Consider the following 22,501-nt stretch of genomic DNA (forward strand, 5'->3'; position numbering starts at 1 on the left):
ATTGCGTGTTGGAGCAATTCAACGCCAAGTATTCTCGGTATTTGCCACATAACTACCCAATAGCAAACAATTATATTTCCTAACAAAGATAATTGATCCCACATGTAAGTTTGATAGGTGCGTTTTGGGGATATCAACCCAATGAAATGACGGGTGGCATTTACAATGAAGTCAATTTGAAAGAATATGACTGGTTCACAACACTCTAATGTGCGGCAGTGTGCTATTATATAAGGTTAGATTGTGTATGATTGTCCACACGAAATAATGCTTTGGTATTGGTCTGTGGTCTCGAAATACAACACAAAAGGTGTACGTGGAGTCGCTACGAAAACGATGTTTTTATCACCGACATTAGTAACATTTTAACGAAGAGAGTTGTATTGAAGGAGACTACAGAGAAGAATTCAAGGTAATTATATAAAAATATAATGTATTATTTGCCTAGAGGAATACTTGTCAGTCATTTTAAAGCCTGAAATACATAGGTACATACATATATTTATGCGTGCAATCATACATACAAACATACATACATAAATACACTACATACATACATACATACATACATACATACATACATACATACATACATACATACATACATACATACATACATATATATACATGCATACATACATACATGCATATATAAATACATACAAATTAAATTGTAGAAGCGATAACGTTCCATATAGGGGCCCCTAGTGGTCTAAAGCGCTCTCCGTTACGGGTCACTGCCATATCACCTCTGTCAGCTGTGATTCAGGTCTCTCATTCAGCCAGTGTGGGTATGTGGGAAAGCTTGCCATTAGCTTCCCGTGGGGTGTTGGTTCTTTCCGGGGTTTTCCCGGATTCTTCCTCCACCATTAATACTGGCCGCCATGTATAGCCTATCGTGTGTTAAGAAAATGGCGTCAAACCCCACCACCACCACAACAACAACGATCCATAGACATAACTAATTCATCCCCACATCTCACAATTTAGAAGTAAATATGTCAGTTTAAAACTTTAGTTCAATTGATGCAATTCATGTTAAAGACATTATAAAATAATACGCATAGTAAAATAGTAGACAGTCTGTCTAGTCTGGATGGCGCTTTGAAAAGTGCGTGTGAATCCATTTACGTATGGCGGACAAGGTGGACGTAATGTATTCAAGCTCTGGTGAATTATGGACGCCCGTAAGATAAAAGAGAAGTGCTTTTCATCCAGTGTTGAAATTCTGCTGTGTGAACACTTTGACAACAGAATGGCATGTGTATCATAGTTTTATATAAACTAAGCTCGAAGGAAATTCGTTGAAATTCAATTTTCCTTTCATACTTCTTTTCGCGCCATTTTCATCTATCAGGCTATGAAAGGGTGTGTCGTTATCGTGCATTTTCTGGTGAATCTTATGTGGTGTTGGAAATATGTTGAGAGACATGTGCTGTTGGAGACATGTTGTGAGGATACATAAATTCCGCTTGTTGCTACTGTGGCATAAATAATATTTATTTTAATAAATAATCGCATTCTCATGATTTTGTGACTCGAGTACTCGATTCCGTGATCATTGCATTTTGATTAACTTGCACACAGTTTTGTTTAACTTTGCTGTGCATAACTGATGTGAATTATATGTGAATAATATTTATATTCTGGACTAAATTTATATTTTATACTTTATATTTTGTGGATTTCAATTTCTTGGATTATTCTGAAGGATCTTCTTGGATCAATGGACGCAGCGGGTGAGTGTGACACTCCATTTAATCATGTAACGTGTAAAAAAAAAATGCATATTTGTCTTGGTCGTCAACAATGTGCAAAGGGATGAAAAGCTAAGCATAGTATTCTAGTTTTCATGTGTAATATATGACGTTAAAAATGGCAGAGATATCCTGATAGATGTATGTACATATATATATACACTTAAGTGCTCTTTTATGTTGTGTGTGATTGTTATTGCGAAAAAAGGAGTTGAAATTCGTACACGATCTGTGATTCGTACATGTACTGATTTAGTGCTCATAATTACTATATATGACGATATGTCATATACATGTCAGAAATTTGCCATCTACAGTCAGATTCTAGATAAGATCTAAATTCACATTGGGGCATTCGGATCATGATGTTGGAAACATGATGTGTGGGTAATGTCAAATACATTAAGTATCGTTGTTAAAGACTATATGTATTTTGTGAGATGCTTTTGTGAACTGTTGTTCACGTTAACTCACGTTAACTCATTCCAGTGTAAATGTGTACTCAGTCCTAGTGCCAGTAGTTATTTCCTTATATGTGTTATATATTTAGTTTTTTAGTGAGTAGATAGTGAGCAAATCACATATGTACGAATTCAAAATATTATGGTAGCGGATGCGTTAGCTTTGGTACCGTTACCATGTGTTAATTCTGAGCTAAGTTCTGAGTTAGACCAAATATCATTCATCATTCGAACAATGAGAACAATTTCAGTTAAGTGATGCACGAGAGGTAACAGAACATACAACTGTTACATATCTGTCCTAGCAGAAGAGGGCTCACATTCGTTAGTGCAAGTGCGAGCGATATATAACAGGTATTAACCTATTTATCAATTGTATACGGACTTCACTATAAACCGTTGAACATGGATGACAACCTAGAAATAGATGAGCGCTTCAGTGGTGATGAAAGGTCCGGTTTAGAAGAAGACTTAATAGCAACCCAGACCGAAAAAAATATATACCTTCAAATTGATTCGAAATTTGGAACTCTGGACAGAGATGAATTTAAAAAGAAGATGTGTTTGGAATTGGATGTACAGAGTTTAAAAGATATAAGACTATCACTTCACGACCTGGCTAAATTGGAAAATGTCAATTACCCTGTGACGCGTATAGTTGAGAGAACAGTAAGATGTGATAGTGCTCCTCTAGAGGAGAGATTAGCTGAGGATATATTTATTCTATACCATTTCTTAACAGGAGATAACAACTTATCTGAAGTGAAAAGCCTTGCGTCGAGACAGAAGCCGAGCACGGGCACGATTGATAACAGTACACGCGTGAGTCAAGCATCTAAAAGAAAAGGATCTAACAAACAGTCTCAGCGATCTGAACCAAAACCAGAACAGGTGATAACGTTATCAGATCACAATTCAGTATCTTCACTATCAAATGATAAAAATGACAGTTCAATAACAACAGAGAACTTATACAAGATAATAGACCTAAAACATTTTATACAAAGCAGTATTCAACAAATGAAAGATGACATTAGAAATGAATTGAAAACTGAGCTTGACAAGATACGTAAAGAACTGCTCAGTAGAGATGTTAACTCGACTAGGTTACAATCAGAATTAGGAAGATGCAAAGAGGAAGAGAAGAAGTTATCACAAAACAACCTGGCCTTGAGAATCTCACTCAGGGAGAAAAATAACCAGCTGGAAACTATAAATGCTCACCAGCTGTTTCTACACCAATTGCTCGGTGATAAAGTATATAACAAGGCTAAAGAAAATGTAACTTCAAAATGTGAGGCAGAAACTCAGACATTACTAGCTGATATAGTGCGTATGGGCAATCATTCAAATGAAACACAAACGGAAAAGAGGGCTAAAGCGATAAATGCTCTGGACTCTGATTATATCAAACGGCGGAAGCATTTATCGGATCAAACGGAATATACGGCCAAGTCAACTGACTTAAGGGAAGGAGTGGCGTCGACACTGTCCACCATACTCAATACTTCCAACGAAGAACCTACATTAGTTAAAGATAACGATGTACGTGATTATCTCCAAGATCAGAAATACTCGGCACGAGTACACACAAGGAACAACGATAGGGAGAGAAGGTCACCATTAGCAAATAATCCGGGCACCTCATTGAAGGACACTGATAAAGTAAACAAACCGATTGAAGTTATCACAACCAACAGAAACTACAGACCACATAAACGAATGAGGAACTCTTATGAACGTCGAGTTCTAATGTCAAGAATACCAGTTGATAGAACAAGAGAGGAGATGAGAACCTGTATTAAAAAACACGCTAAAATTAAAGGGGTAGAAGTAATTGACTCTCAGATATTAAAGCATTGGCGAGTAAAAGGAGGAAAGGACACTTTTACTGTTTTAATCACGGTAGATAAGTTAGACTTTGAGAAAGTTTTAGAGGAAGGTTTTTGGCCAAATTTTGTATGGGCAAGAGAATGGTATGAGGATTATGGTGATAAGGACACCCAGCAGTACTGGCGTAAATAAATAAAGGAGTAGTAAGTAAAATACATATATTATGGTAAATTGCTATATAGTCTTTGCAATACTTGTGTTGAAAATCTATTTTTCGTTAAGTCAACTAATGTCTAGTCATACATTTCGTTTGCTGACGTGGAACGTAAAAGGAGTCATGTACGGGTCACCTTACTTGTATTCTTTGCTAAATGAGGTAGATGTTGCTGTACTTACTGAGCATTGGCTTCTTCCGGAGCAGCTCAATTTCCTTGATAATATACATCCAGATTTTAAATCATTCGCACGCTCTGACAAAAGACTAGCAGTAAATTTCGAAGAAAGGCTAAGGCATACGGGGTTCGGGGGAATAGCAATCCTTTATAGGAAATCACTCCGCGTTAATCCCTTGTCGAGCGTTGGCAGTGACAGAGTTTTAGGGATAGAGGTAAAATGTAATGATAGACTTAAATATTTTATATTCGGGGCACTTTTGCCATCAACTAATTTTCCTATTGCAAGTTACTCCGAAACAATAGAAGAACTAAAGGATCAGTTTGATATTTTCTGCAAAGAAGGCATTCCCGTACTTGCCGGAGACTTCAATGGTCAGCTAAGTTCACTGTTTAGCTCCAAAGCAAATTGTTTAACATCAAACGCTAGAGGCACTATTCTGGAAAAGTTTCTGAGCGATAGACATTTAATATCTGTTAATAGTCAATCCATTTGTGAAGGGCCAGATTTTACTTTTTTCTCAACCGATGGCAAATCAAAATCTTTGATAGACCATATACTATTGCAAAAAAGTAAATTCGATTTAGTGGTTAAGGCAGAAATAATAGATGATCATCCTTTGAACATTTCAGATCATCTTCCTGTAAAAATAGAGTTGGTCACACCTTTAGTACATAAGGCAACAATGGCTGACGAGCATATCATTCATTCCATAAATTGGAAGAAAGCCTCAGCAGAACAAATGAATAGATATAACGAAGCAACACGCAACGAATTGTTAGCGCAAATGCATAAAGCAGAATTAGCGACGAATGTCGATATTGAAATTATTATTCAAGACACAGTAAAGATTTTACATGAAGCAGCATCTAGGTTTCTCCCCATAAAGAGGTTTTGCCCATACGCTAACCCCTATTGGAAACTATTAAACGTAAAAAAGTTTCACACGGAAATGCGGCTGAAACGCAGGGTATGGATTTCTAATGGTAGGCCAAGAGGTTGGGAATATATATCATATGCGAACTATAAGAAAGCGAAGAAATTGTTTGCAAAAGAATTATTGAAAGCTAAAGAAATATACGATAGAGAACAATTTAGTGAGCTTGAAAAGGCTGCAGAGCTCGATATTTCTACTTTCTATAAGTTTATACGGAATAAAAGAAATAAACGCGATTACATTCACGAAATCGAATCAAACGGAAAAATTGTACGCGATCACGACTCTATTAGAGAGTTATGGGCAAATCATTTCTCCAGTTTATCACTGCCTGACAATACTTATCTGTACGATGAAAATCATTACCAGATGGTCTTAGCAGAGGTCAGAAAACAAACTAAAGAAACCTATTCACACTTTGATGAACTTGTTGATAAAATCCCCACTAGAGACGAAATCAGTAGTGCAATTAGCTCTCTCAATAAAGATAAGGCATGTGGCCACGACGGTATTGTTGCTGAGCATTTACTGTTTGCGGACCCTCCAAGCAGTGTACAATTACTTGAAATTATATTCACAAAATTGTACGAGGCCGAGAAGTACCCGTGCCACTTTAAACAAGGTTTGGTTATACCAATATTCAAAGGAGGGGGAAAGAACAAATTAGATATGAATAATTACCGCGATATAACTATAATTCCAGTGCTTCAGAAAGTTCTAGAACAAATTATATATAGTAGACTACTTATATTTTCTAAACAGATTTCTTTTCCAAATCCGTTGCAACAGGGTTTTAGAAATAATTGCGGTAGTATCACTGCAGCGTTCTGTATCAAAGAATCTATATGCTACTATTTGGATAAAAATACTCCTGTCTATGCTACATTTCTTGATAATGCTAAAGCCTTCAACACAGTTTGGCATAACGGGTTATTCTACAAGTTGTACAGACTTGGCATCAAAGGGAAGACCTGGCGCATCATGAAAGATTCGTTTGAGAGAGTAACAAGCTCTGTTTTATATGCGGGCAAGCTGTCCAAACGCTTCGATATTATGCAGGGTGTAGGACAGGGCCGTATCTTGTCTGCCTGGTTCTTTCTTGTAATGATAGATGATTTGATCACGGAATTAGATCACACTTTGCGAGGTCTAAATCTTGTTGATCTCCACCTGCCTTGTGTCTTATTAGCAGATGACACAATTGTAATGTCTAACTCGCGTCGTTCAATGCAACAGCTGCTAGATACAATTTCCGACTATGCGAAAAGGTGGAGATTAAGATATAATGCAGATAAAAGTTGCACCATCTTGTTTACTAACAAAAGAACGACTGGTATACCTTCTTTTATGCTCGACAAATCTCCAATTCCGGAAGTCAAAAGTAAGAAGTATGCCGGCATACCTCTAAAATACAACTTAAAACCAAACGACGCGATAAAAGAAGCATGTGATAAAGGCAAACACTTGTTAAACTCTTTATATTTTATTGGTATCAGAGATGGAGGAATGAACCCTCTAACAAGTCTGAAGATTTGGAAAAGAATTATTCTACCCTCGGTCCTATATGGATGTGAACTATGGTCAGGTATCACAAACTCAAATATAGAAGAACTTGAGTTATGCCAGAGATATGCAGCGCGACGTATGCAAGCTTTCGATAAATATTCGCCTACGGAGGCAACAAGTAGTACCTTAGGACTCTGGTCAATGGAAGCATACATAGATAGGATGAAATTGCTCCTTTTCAACCGATTATGTAAGGGCGATTGGACTTTTATCTGGAAAAAGATTTTCATTATGCGCCTATGTCAGTATCTGAACAACCCGCTAAAACAGACGGGATTTATACCTGATATTGACAGAATAACTAAGAAATATGGTATGGGAAATGTTCTTTTAGACTATGCAGAAAGAGTACAAACTGAAGAAAAACTCATCTGGAATCGACATATTACTGATATTATCCAAAACCATGAAGAAACTACCTGGAGAGCAAATATGGAACTAAGGGATGATTTAATTCACTTCAGAAACATTCATTTGGACTTAAAACCAAGTAATATATGGTTTCTTGGGCGTAAATATCCATCCATGTTATGGCCTCTCTCTGAAGTAATGAAACTATATATCATGCCTGTTGGTAAAGTTATGGTATGCAAACTCTGTGGAAAAGAGACTGACGACAGAGCGAAACATCTTATTTTAGGCTGCGAAATGCTGCTTGAGGAACGAAATGTTTTCTTTGAGAGAGTGATTGACTCTTTAGAAGTGAGAGACGGGGTTAACTTATTCAATCAAGAAGACGATATATTGTTGGAGACACTTCTTGGAAGCAGGGTTGACTGCATGTCGTCTATTGACGATGACGTATCAGATAGGCTCATGTTGGTGACCGCAAACAGCATAGCTTCATTCTACAATAAAATGTGTGCCCTACTATCAACTAACATGCCCTAACATGATATTAAAAGTAAGTAGTAAATTAACATTAAATATAAACAATTAAAGGCCAAAGTCTTCTTGTCATATCCGCAAATTTTGTTGTCTGACAGCTGTTTGTGTGTGCGTTTATGTATTTGTTTATGTATTTGTTTATGTTTATTTCCAAGAGATTTCTATATGGTTTTCTATATTTATATATCTCATTTTGTAAACGCATTAGTTGACGATGTATATATCATGCTTGCGTTCTCGTCTATGATGTGTCTCATAATTCTATGATATGTATAATATGTATCTTAGCAACCTGATATACTCTTTGTTGTAGAGGTTACTAAGTCATTTAGACAGTCAGTCATAGATAAATGCATGCACGCACGCATACGCGCAAACAAGTATATATATGCATAAATACATGCGTCATATGAAGAAAAGAAACTACATATAGAATTACACTGTTATAAGTTTTACATTTCATTTTCGTTGCTATCTCGGACTTAATGTTAAGCACATAACACTATAGACGTATTAACTTTTCGAAATATTATCATCATCATGCAACGTTTAAAAGATCAGTGGCATGCTCAGCCAAATGATTGCAGATTTGCATAATTGCAGGTATTGAGATATTTCGTTTTGTCAATACGATAGCTGACACAGTATTACTATTGTATTTATGTCAATTTTCTGTTCTATTTTATGATCTTGTATTATCATGAATTTGTTTAATCTGATGTAATCTCTTTTAAAGAGGAAATAAAGTCAGTCAGTCAGTCAGTCAGTCAGTCATACATACATATATATACATGCAAACATACATACATGCATATATAAATACATACAAATTAAATTGTAGAAGCGATAACGTTCCATATAGGGGCCCCTAGTGGTCTAAAGCGCTCTCCGTTACGGGTCACTGCCATATCACCTCTGTCAGCTGTGATTCAGGTCTCTCATTCAGCCAGTGTGGGTATGTGGGAAAGCTTGCCATTAGCTTCCCGTGGGGTGTTGGTTCTTTCCGGGGTTTTCCCGGATTCTTCCTCCACCATTAATACTGGCCGCCATGTATAGCCTATCGTGTGTTAAGAAAATGGCGTCAAACCCCACCACCACCACAACAACAACGATCCATAGACATAACTAATTCATCCCCACATCTCACAATTTAGAAGTAAATATGTCAGTTTAAAACTTTAGTTCAATTGATGCAATTCATGTTAAAGACATTATAAAATAATACGCATAGTAAAATAGTAGACAGTCTGTCTAGTCTGGATGGCGCTTTGAAAAGTGCGTGTGAATCCATTTACGTATATAAACTCAGCCGCTCTCAAGTGTCATCGACCATCATCGAGTGTCGCACCAACTGTACGCTGACGAAACCCAGATATACAAATCGAGCCACCCAACTGAAGCTGATGCTACCATCCAAGGTGTAGAGAGGTGCATTTCTGATGTAAAATCATGGATGACATGTAACATGCTGCAGATGAATGATGATAAAACTGAGGCCATTCGGATCACAACATAAAGATTTTCTCGTTCACATCTTTCACCTCAAACAATAAATATCAGCAACACCAACATTAAATTCACACAGTCAGTACTAAACCTAGTTGTTGCTCTGGATAGTCTGGATAGTACTCTCGCGTTGCACGAACATGTCATCAACATATGCAAGGCTGCATATCTTAAGCTGAGACGCATCAGCTCCATTCGCAAATATCTTTCCGTTGATGCCACTAAAACACTTGTGTGTTCATTAGTACTTTCAAGAGTGGACTATTGTAAATAAATTCTGTCTGATTTATCTCAATATCTACTCCAGAAACTTTAAAATGTTTTAAACACAGCTTCTCGGATCATACCTAGAGTATCACTATCAGAGCACACCTCCGAGCTGCTCTGTACACTACATTGGCTATCCATTCGATCCAGAATCAAACACAAAATGTGTTCTCTGTGCTACGTTTCACTGACAGAGCAGTCCAACATACCTATCCAACCTCATCCGTGATTCTGACAATCGTAAACTCATTATTCCCACTACGAAAACGAAGTCATATGGACAATGGTCTTTTGCATACCCCGGGCCCGGCAACGTGGTATGAATTTTTCATTGAACGTAGACGCAAAGAAACAGTGATCCCATTCAAGAGGGCTCTTAAAACTCACTTGTATTGAATGCAAGTACAAATTTAAAGACCCAATACTGTTTCCTTCCTTAAATATTTGCAGCATATTTTTTATATTTTCTAATTTCATGGTGTTTGTTCTTTATAATCGTATCATTATTTATGTTTTTATTTTATAGGTATTGTCTATGTTGTCTAATACTGTAAAGCGCTTAAATACGTAAATATTTTCCATTCCTGGGCAGCCGGTGGGATCATTCACTCTAATTCAAATTAAATGAGCAAACTGTTTCAAAGCAATGTACTTATAAAACTGCGATGAAATACACATCATATCATAATAAAAGTCGGCATCGGCCGATATGGGCAAATTTCTGCCCTTTTTCGCTCGCTACGGTAATTACCCCAGGTAAACGTTTGAAATCAATGGACGAACATCATCTGCTCTGGAGATATGTGATTTTTATTTCGTTGCAAAACGTATGAATATTTTCATGACTAATATTTCGTAATATTTCACTTTGTTTCATGAATAGTTGAATGAGCATAAATGAATTGCAGATCAGCTGAAATTTTCACATTTACACCAGTTTTTTTTCAATAAATGTTTTTGTCCAAGAATTATCAGAGCACTTTTGTATTTTCAATGAAAACAATCAATTGAATTCAATAATTTGAAACTTGACACAACATAAAATAACTTGACGTCTCGAGTATTAAAGCACGACAGAGTTCTTATGATAAAATCAGTTGTAAGACAAACTAAAACGCAAAACAAATTCCCAAATGGTGGTCGATAATTCATCCTTAGTCCAGGTAAGACATTGAACAACTTGAAGTTGAATGTTTTCCAATCAAAGACAATATGTTGAAACTTGATGTTCCCATTAAAATAAGACAAACAAAGAGAATAAATAACGTCATCCAATGTATTGCCCAAAAAACAAATTCATAATGTGTCAAATTTATTTTTCCATCAGTGCATAGTTCGTCTATTGTCAAAGGTTAAATTCTTCATATTTATTTGGATCTCAATTCATATCGATTTCAAATAACACCATGAGTTTTAAAACATTCCGCTCAACAATGCCACGTCAAGATATTACTCTTCACAATAACACTTTCTTTCATTTGCATTTGTCAAATGTCCCAAATATTCCGTCAGGTTTCAGATTTAAAAGTTTTCCGTGAAACATTTATATATGCTTCATATTTATTTGGATCATATTTAATATCGATTTAAAATAACAGCATGATTTTTAATATATTTCTCTCAACAATGATACATCGATATATTATTCTTCACAATAAAACTTTCTTTCATGTGCATTTGGACAATGTCACAAATATTCCGTCAGGTTTTAGATTTATATGTTTTCCGAGAAACATTTATAAAATGTTCTCTTCCACCTGAAAGCCCTAAAATTATCTTCTATCTGCTGCACAGAAACGTAAAATTATAATACTTCTAAAAACATTAATTCTCCGAATATCAGAATACAGTTCTACATTAAATCATCTATCTATCTATCTATCTATCTATCTATCTATCTATCTATATATATATATATATATATATATATATATATATATATATATATATATATATATATATATATATATATATATATATATATATATATATATACGTGAAGCCATGCTAATTTGGTGTTTGGTGGACTGAATGAATGGGGCAAAACATCAACAACAAACACAATGCAATTATATCATTATTGTAAGTACCACTGACTTAACTAAGAATATAAAACCCGTATAGTTTGATAATAAAAAGGTACAATAAAACCACGATATATTTGAAACAACACTATTTCGCCGCTAGGTAGACAAAAAGCTGGCGTCAACACCCTAACCACTGAACTGTTCAGATACTTATTTTAGAATGTACACATTTTGACAACTTACATCAATGGACATCATTAAATGTCGATTGGTGCAGGTGCATGTCTGCGTGGTGATATATATATATATATATATATATATATATATATATATATATATATATATATATATATATATATATATATATATATATATATATATATGTATGTATATATGTATATGTATCAATGTCTGCGTGCTTTGCCTTTGAGTTTGTGCATATGAGCAGAGCAATTCGACGAAAGGTATTCTCGGTATTTGCCACATAACTACCCAATAGCAAACAATTATATTTCCTAACAAAGATAATTGATCCCACATGTAAGTTTGATAGGTGCGTTTTGGGGATATCAACCCAATGAAATGATGGGTGGCATTTACAATGAAGTCAATTTGAAAGAATATGACTGGTTCACAACACTCTAATGTGCGGCAGTGTGCCATTATATAAGGTTAGATTGTGTATGATTGTCCACACGAAATAATGCTTTGGTATTGGACTGTGGTCTCGAAATACAACACAAAAGGTGTACGTGGAGTCGCTACGAAAACGATGTTTTTATCACCGACATTAGTAACATTTTAACGCAGAGAGTTGTATTGAAGGAGACTACAGAGAAGAATTCAAGGTAATTAGATAAAGATATAATGTATTCTTTGCTTAGAGGAGTACTTGTCAGTCATTTTGAAGCCAGAACTACATAGGTACACATGCATGCTTACATACATACATACATACATACATACATACATACATACATACATGCATGCATGCATACATACATAGATACATACATGCATGCATGCATGCATGCATGCATGCATACATACATACATACATACATACATACATACATACATACATACATACAAAGATACATATATGCATATTAAATTGAAGAAATACAGTTTGAATTATAAACACATAAACAAAAATGTAAAAGATAATAAAGCGATAACGTTTCATAGAGGGGCCCCTAGTGGTCTATAGGACTCACGGTACTAATTCCACTCCAATGGTAAACATATGGAAACACTGTCATATTCAAAATTCAATAACTTAAAATTTGTGGGTGCTGATAATGACACCTATAATTTTTCGTGCACATCTAACCTTGGTGCAAGCTTATGTGTGGAGAACACCATATGACCCGCGGCAATTTGTTTACATACATGTGCATGAAACACGTGTTATTGATTCTGCACCAAATGAATCAGGTGCTACTTTCAGTATTGAGTACTCCTGAGTCAAGCCTGTAAAAATGCTAAAATTGCATCAGTAGAAATTTGTCAATATTTTTTTTACATTACATATAGGACAGGCTCTCAAAAGGTATTTTTCCTAAAATTTTAATTTTCATTATTAACCAATTATGGACCACCAAACCTGTAAATACTCTATCATTTCTTCACCCATTTCTAGACTGGTTCACAGTTCTTCCGTATAATTAATACCGTGTGTCCTATAACCAGATTTAATTTTTTTTGAAAAAGTTGTATTTTACTCCTTGATATTAGAGCATAATTGTAAGAAAGAATTGGCCATGCTTGTGCATGGATAATAGTGCAATAGCATTTTATGTGATACCAATATCTATAGTTAAATTGCATCCGCATCACATGTTGCTGTGTTGTATTGTACTTATTAATGGCTTATTCTTGTTATTAAAATAATTGTTTTCTGCCTTTGTATCTTCATGTTATCTTTCTATGGCATGCATGCTACACAAAAGAAACACAAGCATGCTGACATCAGCAAGTATGACATCACAGGGTATCAAATTACATGACGCATTGTATTTTCATCTCTCACTGGCTATAAGACAAGTTTTAAATGTTTTAAATTTCAAAATTGCATTTCTTTTCTTGCTGACTCTCACAGAAATAAGATACAGTGCATCCCTATTCACATCAATCAAACAAAACAAATAAGTGTGCCACATGACAGGTCAAAATGATAAGAGGCCATTGCCCTTTTGTGACTAAAACATATACACACACCCATGAAGCATCAAGAGATGCTGACATTCCAAACTTATTTAAACTATCATCACATGTGATTCATGACCCCCAAATGTTAATAAAAAGGTATAAAAGCCAAGGAAGAGTTCCATAAGCTTTATTATACTGAATAATTAAAAAACATAGTGATACTTTTTAGTATAAAACTATGGGGAAGGGTGAATAAGCAAAGAATAGACAGAGTAATTTCTTCAAGCCTGGTAATGTTCCCCACAACGGGGGTGGGGGGAATGTGTATCAACCCAAATAACACATCAGCATGAGGTATGTTACATAAGGACAGCAAGAGACAAATTTGAAAAAGCTATCCAAAGTTCCTATAATGCTGACATTGATGTTGGAGACAGAAAGTGTATGCACAAACTGTTATGACTCAAGCTATTAAGTATGCTGGAGGTGGAGAAATGTGTGAAAAACTTTGCTATGCCAAGACAAGTTCATGTCTCTATGCAATATGCAGACACTGATAAAAATTGTCACTGAATACACTACTTGTTAAATTTAAGTAATAGAATTGAATTGCATATTGAAGTTGTCTAATACATAAACATATACCTACATTTACCCAAAGCTCATAAAAAGTTAAGAAAAAGTCTCAAAATCATTACTGTGGCTACTTTCCACTATAAGCAGTGTTAAATTACTTACTTTTTAATATAAAGCTGAAAAAATGCATACATTATTGAACAAAAGAGAAACAAAGCAAACATTGCAATCACTCAATTACAGTCAAAGGGGAGGTAATACACCTTGAATTGGCAAACCAAATAGCAAGCTCTAATTTATAGCTAAATGATTCCTTACTATTACTTGATGGTAAGAACAGAGCAATGTAGGTTTAATAAATAGCTTTTGTTTCAAATATGAAACCATATTTCTGACATGAAGCTTGTTTTCATTTATTCACAACAACATATATGGTGAAGAAAACCCATATCACTTAGTGCACGCGGTAATCAAATGCTGAGATTTGGAATAATGTGTTCTGAGACCACAAGTTGCAACACCCTGAGTATAAAGGTTTTCTATCATGGGACTTGGTACATGAAGAAAAAAGAGATCTGGTTTGGTGGGAGAGAGCAGTATGTTCACCATGCAGTTATACATCAAGAATGTTTCAACTGTATGAAGGGAGGTTGGGGAAGAAAAACTGCCTGTGTAAAGAATGCAATACAGATAGGACTTTTGCAGACTTATATTGGGAATGAAGGGTTGAAAACTATTATTTTAAGTGAAAATGTCCCTCCCTGCTCCCTCAACAAAAGGAATGCAGAAAAGTTCCAATACTGTTTGCCCAAAAATGTAATGTACCAATATGAGAAACATGCTGAACATAGAATAGGTGTCAAGGAGTTTAATTCTAGGATAAGAAATAAGACCGGTATAATTGATATTCAATGTGACTCGACATATAATAATTCAATTTACAGGTTGAGGCAATGCAGCATGTGCAGTTTTGTGCACAGTCCTTATTTTTACAATGTTCTCTGCTTTGATCTGCTGAGTGTGTCTCTAAAGTTAAATGATCAGTACTGATACATAAGTGATTGTGACATAAGTGGCTTACATATAAAATCTACCCCACCCCACCCCATTTTGGGGAATTATTGCATGTGTTAAATGGTATTTAACCATACAGGCCAATCTATGGGTACCATCATATGAAATTCTGCCATCAGGCCATACTGTGCTCTTTTCCCTATGGCCTGAGCTATATACTTCCACTCTCCAGTGTATAAAACCATCCCCATCTGTCTTTTGTATAGAATTTTTCTCCAAAATCACATGCAAACCATGATAAAAAGACTCCATTATCACTGTCATATGTAAAAACCACCAAATTGATACCCTGGATGCACGTGGTAACCATGGAAACAACAAACTCCTATCATGGTATAGGTCACATATAGGACTCACGGTACTAATTCCACTCCAATGGTAAACATATGGAAACACTGTCATATTCAAAATTCAATAACTTAAAATTTATGGGTGCTGATAATGACACCTATAATTTTTCGTGCACATCTAACCTTGGTGCAAGCTTATGTGTGGAGAACACCATATGACCCGCGGCAATTTGTTTACATACATGTGCATGAAACACGTATTATTGATTCTGCACCAAATGAATCAGGTGCTACTTTCAGTATTGAGTACTCCTGAGTCAAGCCTGTAAAAATGCTAAAATTGCATCAGTAGAAATTTGTCAATATTTTTTTTACATTACATATAGGACAAGCTCTCAAAAGATATTTTTCCTAAAATTTTAATTTTCATTATTAACCAATTATGGACCACCAAACCTGTAAATACTCTATCATTTCTTCACCCATTTCTAGACTGGTTCACAGTTCTTCCGTATAATTAGTACCGTGTGTCCTAAAGCGCTCTCCGTTACGGATCACTTCCATCTCACTTCTGTCTGCGCCGGTTCGGGTCTCGAATTCAGCCATTGTGGGTATGTGAGAAAGCTTGCCAGTAGCTTCGCGTGCGTCGTTGGTTATTTCCGGGGTTTTCCTGGATTCATCCTCCACCATTAATTCTGTCCGCCATTGTTGTGTTATTGTGTTAAAACATAATATGAGACGTCGTGTTCTAACTATCAATACTTTAATATATACAAGTGACTACTGTGAGGTCTTAATACAGAGTGCTATCAAAGAGGCAGACGCCTGTAGATAGTACCAGTGGAGCTATGACTCATGCACAGAGGGTTCTGATTGGTCAGTTACACATGTATAATGTTACATCTCTCTGCTTACAAAGAAAAGGTTTGATTAACTTTTAATAAACTGTCTAAATGAATCATGAACCATTATAACTAATATATCAAAATCAAGTTCGTCTTTGATAGCAATGCTTACAATGATTAATGAATAAAAGTCTGTGACAGACTGAGAATGCATTGTATATTTTTTTTTAAATATCCTGCTGCTTGTTTGATTGCTATTTAATGTACACAGCTGGTCCTTATCTTGTATCACCGTCTGTGTTTATCAACAAAACCATACATTGTGCTACACTAATGACTGTTCTGTTAGCTGAGTCTCTCTTATCTGTGAGTACAGGATTTCCTAACTGTTTCTTATCCAGGATATGTACTGGTTTTAGGAACTGATCTTACACTGACTCTATTATCTTTGGTTTTACTAGCCTACCAGAACGTGTGTAGTATCCGCTTTGCTGACAATCTTGTGGGTTTCTTGCGGCAGGCTCAGGCGTACTTCGGCTGAAACATTGAGATTCCACTGATTGTGAAATTGGTTTACTGGCATTTGCGGGAAGTGTTACTGCTATACACAGTGTGTTTTCAATCTGAGAGAAGGGCGCATTTATATTACATTGTAGGGGGTGTGTTTCATTAGTTTTCATGAGCTGACGTCTATTGCGACGATAAATGGTACCATCTTTGGTGCGAACTGAGTATGACCTTTCGTCGAGTTTTCTTAACATAACGGCAGGTTCCCAGTTTTGACCTTTGAATTGAACTCTGACTGATTCCCCTTCCTTAAGTGGTTTTAGTGGTTTTGCACTTTTATCATAATAATTCTTTGTTTTCTTCTTGCGAAGTGTACTTTTCTTTTTGACCTCAGCGGTGATGGGTGTTTTGGGAATTAGCTTTTCGCGGGTTGTTGGGAGAATTGATCTGAGTTGTCTCCCCATCAACAATTGTGCTGGTGAGAACCCGATATCAAGAGCAGTGGCTCGATAATCTAATATGCCTATAAGCGGTTCTTTTGCTTTTGAGAGAATTCTCTTTACAGTTTGAAACTGTTTTCTCCGCTAGGCCGTTCGACTGAGGGTATGTGGGACTCGATGTAACATGTTTAAAGTCCCATTCTTTCGCGAAGCTTGCGAACTCTCGGGAAGAATAGCATGTTTGATTGTCGCTGACAACGACTTCCGGTATTCCGAAGCGCGCGAATATGCTTTTCATGTGATTAATAACAGTGCAACTTTTTGAGCTTGCGAGTGCCTTAACTTCAAAGTAGTGACTGAAATAATCTACTACAACAATGTAATCTTTATTATCCCATGTAAATAGGTCTGTGGCGACTTTTTGCCATGGATATTCAGGGACGTCATGGGGGATGAGAGGTTCCTTTTGGTTAGAACTTCTGCGCTCCAAGCAGATAGAGCATTTTGACACTACATCGGAAATGTCAACTGAGATTCTTGGCCAGAACAAGACATCTCTGGCTCTTTTCAGACACTTCTCAATACCTAAATGTCCCGAATGTACAGTTTCTAGCATTTTCTGCCTGAGGACTTGTGGTATGACTATTTTTTGACCTTTCAAAATTAACCCATCTACAACCGAAAGTGTATCTCTATAATTCCAATAGTCAATTATCTCTGATTGACAGCTTGACCTCTTTTCAGGCCACCCTTCAATTATGACCTGTTTCAGTATGACCAGCTGGGGGTCTTGTTCAGTGAGAGATTCAATTTCTTCCTTCTTACGATCAGATATAGGTAATGCTGATAACACCATATGCACATGCATATCTATACCTTCAGATAAGGTGGGGAGTGTGTCTGCTACGGGTATGTTCTTACCTTGGTAATGTTTTACCTCTAGGTCATAACGCTGCAGCTGCAAAAGCATGCGTTGTAGTCTCGGTGGGGCTGCGTAGAGGGGCTTTTTCATTATAGCGACAAGTGGAAGGTGATCAGTTTGAACGTGTACCTTTCTCGCGTATACATATTGATGGAACCGTTTGCATCCAAACAGTATAGCGAAAATTTCTTTCTCTATCTGAGCATAATTGATTTCAGTTGTAGTCAAGGATTTTGATGCATAAGCCACGAGCTTATCATCTTGCATTAGGGCGGCACCGAGCCCATATTTTGACGCATCAACTTGCAAAGTCAGTGGTTTCTTAGGGTCAAAGTAGGACAGAACAGGTCCCGGGCTTATAGTAATTATGTCTTTGACCTTTTGAAATGCGTCTATTTGCGGAGAGTCCCATGAAAACTCTACGTCTTTCGCTAACAGTTGTCTTAACGGACTGGTGACCCCAGCCAAATTTGTGGAAAATTTGGACAAATAGTTAACCATGCCAAGAATGGTTTCTAACTCTGCGCGGTTACGAGGGGGTACCATTTCTCTGACCGCTAATACTTTGGCAGGGTCGGGTTTGAGACCTTCTGCTGACAGAATGTGCCCGAAGTACTGTACTTCTGTAACACCTACTTCTAGTTTTTCCTCATTAAGCCGGATTCCTTTTTCGAGGGAACGTTTGAGAACATTTCTCAAATTTGTATCATGTTCCGAAAACTAGTATATCGTCGCAAATCGAAACAATACCACTTGAACCTTCAAAGCTCTCATCGATCTGCCTTTGGAATTCATCCTGAGATGATTTCAAACCAAATGGGAGACGCAAGAAACGGTAACGGCCGTAAGGGGTGTTGAAAGTTGTGAGGTATGATGAGTCACGTGACAGTTTTATTGCCCAATATCCTGACCGTGCATCCAATTTGGTGAAGTATTTTGCACCTGATAATTGGGGTAGGATATCGTCTAGTGTGCTCATAGGGTAATGGGGACGCAAAATTGCTTTATTAAGATCTTGTGGGTCGAGACATACCCTTAGTTTACCCGATTGCTTTTCTACGACAACCATAGAATTTACCCATGCTGTAGGTGATGTAACCGGGGCAATGATATTTTCGTTTTCCATGCGATCAAGTTCAGTTTTGAGTCTGTCTTGAAGTGCGAGAGGTACTCGCCGCGGAGGGTGCACTACAGGTGTAGCCTTGGGGTCGATGTGTATGGTACATTCCCCTGGGAAAAGACCTATGCCGTTGAAGACTTCGGCATATTCCTTGAGAACAACTGCATTAGTGAGGGGCGTACTCTTGTTACATTGTAAATTTGACATCTGTGTCTGAACGGAGTATGTAAATTTAACTAAGCCTAACTCCATACAAGATTGTAAACCAAGAATAGGTGGTGCTTTCGTTTTAACAATGTAGAACTCGAGTTCATGTGTACGTTCAGTGCGCTTACACGTGAGATTGACTGTACCCATTGTACTCAATAATTTGCCGTCATATACGGATAATGTGCTTAATGTAGGTTGAAGTGGATGTTTAATGCCTAGCTTTTTGAATATATGCGATGGTATGATGTTAACTTGAGAGCCAGTATCCAATTTAAAATCAGTAGAAACTAAATTAGGTCCTACCTCTATCGCTGCATACGCCTGGCCATTGGCAATTATGTCCCTTTTTACACTGTCAATATATAAATCCTCGTTTTTATGTTCATTGTTAATCACACTGACCGTTTTTGATCTGCACACTTTCTCAAAGTGATTGAGTTTATGACACTTATTGCAAGTCTTTCCTTTTGCAGGGCACTTGTCCTGGCTTGAATGTGACTTGTATCCGCAGTGTCCACAGGTCGCGTTGACGCTCCGTCTGGAAGATGTGGTCCATTTCTTCTTTGGCTGTAGTTCTTTTGTCTTGGTCTGTCGTTGAATTGTCGCATGTACTTCCGGTCTGGCTGATGCAGACATGGTCTGGAGCTGCTCCTGGGCATATTCATGGTTTTGACTGATGTTAATAGCCTTTTCCAAGGTCAACTTTTCACCTTCGTTGATAAGTTTTTCTCGTATCCTTGGTGACGATACCCCGAAGACAATTCTATCACGAATCATGTCGTCTTCGTCTTTGAAGAGACAGTCCTTGGCCAAAAGTTTCAGTGAAGTCACATATTGGTCTATTGTCCTGGAGCCTTGAATTTCATTGTTAAACTTGAATCTGGCAAAGACCGGATTTAATTTTGGTTGCACGTGATGTTTGAATTTTGTAAAGAGCGTTGATGGGTCCTTTTTATCTTCATCCGTCATAGTCCATGTGTTGAAAATATCTCTACCTTTGTCGCCTACCCAAAGTAGAATGCAGTTGGCTTTGACCGCATCACTTTTTCTGCTCATCGGTCCATTAAATATTAATTCACAATGTTGTTGGAATTTAGCCCATGAGTTGGTAAGGTTGGAATTGTCCCAGTCCATGGTAGGGGTTGGCACGCCGGAAAGATCCATCTCGAAGGTATTAAGTTCGTATGCAGAAATTTCAACGTTTTTAAGGTTTTAAATTCGTGCAAAATCTTCCGTGGATTGTAAAGTTATTGTTTCAAAATATCCATTTACGATCCATGTGCTATTCCAGTTATAATTAGTACCCCACATCTGACACCATGTTGTGTTATTGTGTTAAAACATAAGATGAGACGTCGTGTTCTAACTATCAATACTTTAATATATACAGGTGACTACTGTGAGGTCTTAATACAGAGTGCTATCAAAGAGGCAGACGCCTGTAGATAGTACCAGTGGAGCTATGACTCATGCACAGAGGGTTCTGATTGGTCAGTTACACATGTATAATGTTATAGCCATATATAGCATATCGTGAGTTAAAAAATGGCGTTAAACCCCACAAGTACAACAACACCAAAATTCCATAGAAATAAATCATTCATCACCACATCTAACAATTCAGAAGTAAATATGTCAGTTTAAATCTTTAGTGCATTTGAGACAATTCATGTTAATTACATTATAAAATAATTCGCACAGTAAAATAGCACACGGTTTGTCCATTCTGGATGGCGCTTTGAGAAATGCGTGTGAATCCATTTACGTATATAAATTCAACCGCTCTCAAGTGTTATAGATCATCATACAGTCTCTCACCAAAGGTACGCTGACAACATCCAGATATACAAATCTAGCCACCCAACTGAAGTTGATGCTACCATCCAAGTTGTAGACACATGCATTTCGGATGTGAAATCATGGATGGCATGTAACATGCTGCAGATGAATGATGATAAACCTGAGACCATTCTGATCACAACATAAATAAATATCAGCAACACCAACATTAAATTCACACAGTCAGTACGAAAGCTAGGTGTTACGCTGGACAGTACTCTCGTGTTGCACCAACATGCCATGAACATATGCAAGGATGCATATCTTGAGCTGAGACGCATCAGCTCCATTAGCAAACATCTTTCAGTTGATGACCTATAATACATTTGTGTGTTCATTAGTACTTTCATGACTGGACTATTGTAACTAAATTCTGTCTGGTTGATCTCAATATCTGCTCCAGAAAGTTCAAAAAGTTCAAAACACAGCTGCTCGGATCATACTTAGAGTATCACTATCAGAGCAAACCTCCCCACTCCTCTGTACCCTACACTGGCTATCCATTCGATCCAGAATTAAACACAAAATGTGTTCTCTGTGCTACGTTTCACTGACAGAGCAGTCCAACATACCTATCCGAACTCACCCATGTTTATACACAAGCAAGATACCTACGCTCCTCTTCTGACAATCGTATACTCGTGATTCCCACTATGAAAACAAAGTCATATGGACAATGCTCTTTTGCATACGCAGAGCCCGGCAACGTGGAATGAATTGACCACTGACCTTAGGCACAAAGACACAGTGATGACATTCAAGAGTGCTCTTAAAATTCACTTATTTCGACTGCAAGAACAAATTTAAAGACCTAATACTGTTTTTTTCCTTTAATAGTTTCATTGATTTTTTTATATTTTCTAATTTAATTGTGTTTGTTCTTTGTTTTAAT

General features: G+C 36.8%; 1 protein-coding gene across 3 annotated transcripts in view; it reads left to right on the plus strand.

Annotated features, from left to right (window-relative positions):
* Positions 1–328: 328 nt before the first annotated feature.
* Positions 329–22,501, plus strand: part of LOC149774645 (toll-like receptor 2) — a 31,616-nt gene continuing 9,443 nt past the window's right edge. The window contains exon 1 of one of the 3 annotated variants that reach the window (XM_089944837.1): positions 329–412. The gene's annotated coding sequence lies outside the window, so the exon portion shown is untranslated. Of the gene's footprint in view, positions 413–12,075; positions 12,484–22,501 lie in introns of those variants that run through there. The other 2 variants (XR_016416733.1, XM_089944835.1) reach the window with 2 other exon arrangements.

This window comes from Sinohyriopsis cumingii, unplaced genomic scaffold, assembly GCF_028554795.1.
Source record: "Sinohyriopsis cumingii isolate HCF-2022 unplaced genomic scaffold, ASM2855479v2 utg000160l, whole genome shotgun sequence".
Lineage (NCBI taxonomy): Eukaryota > Metazoa > Mollusca > Bivalvia > Unionida > Unionidae > Sinohyriopsis > Sinohyriopsis cumingii.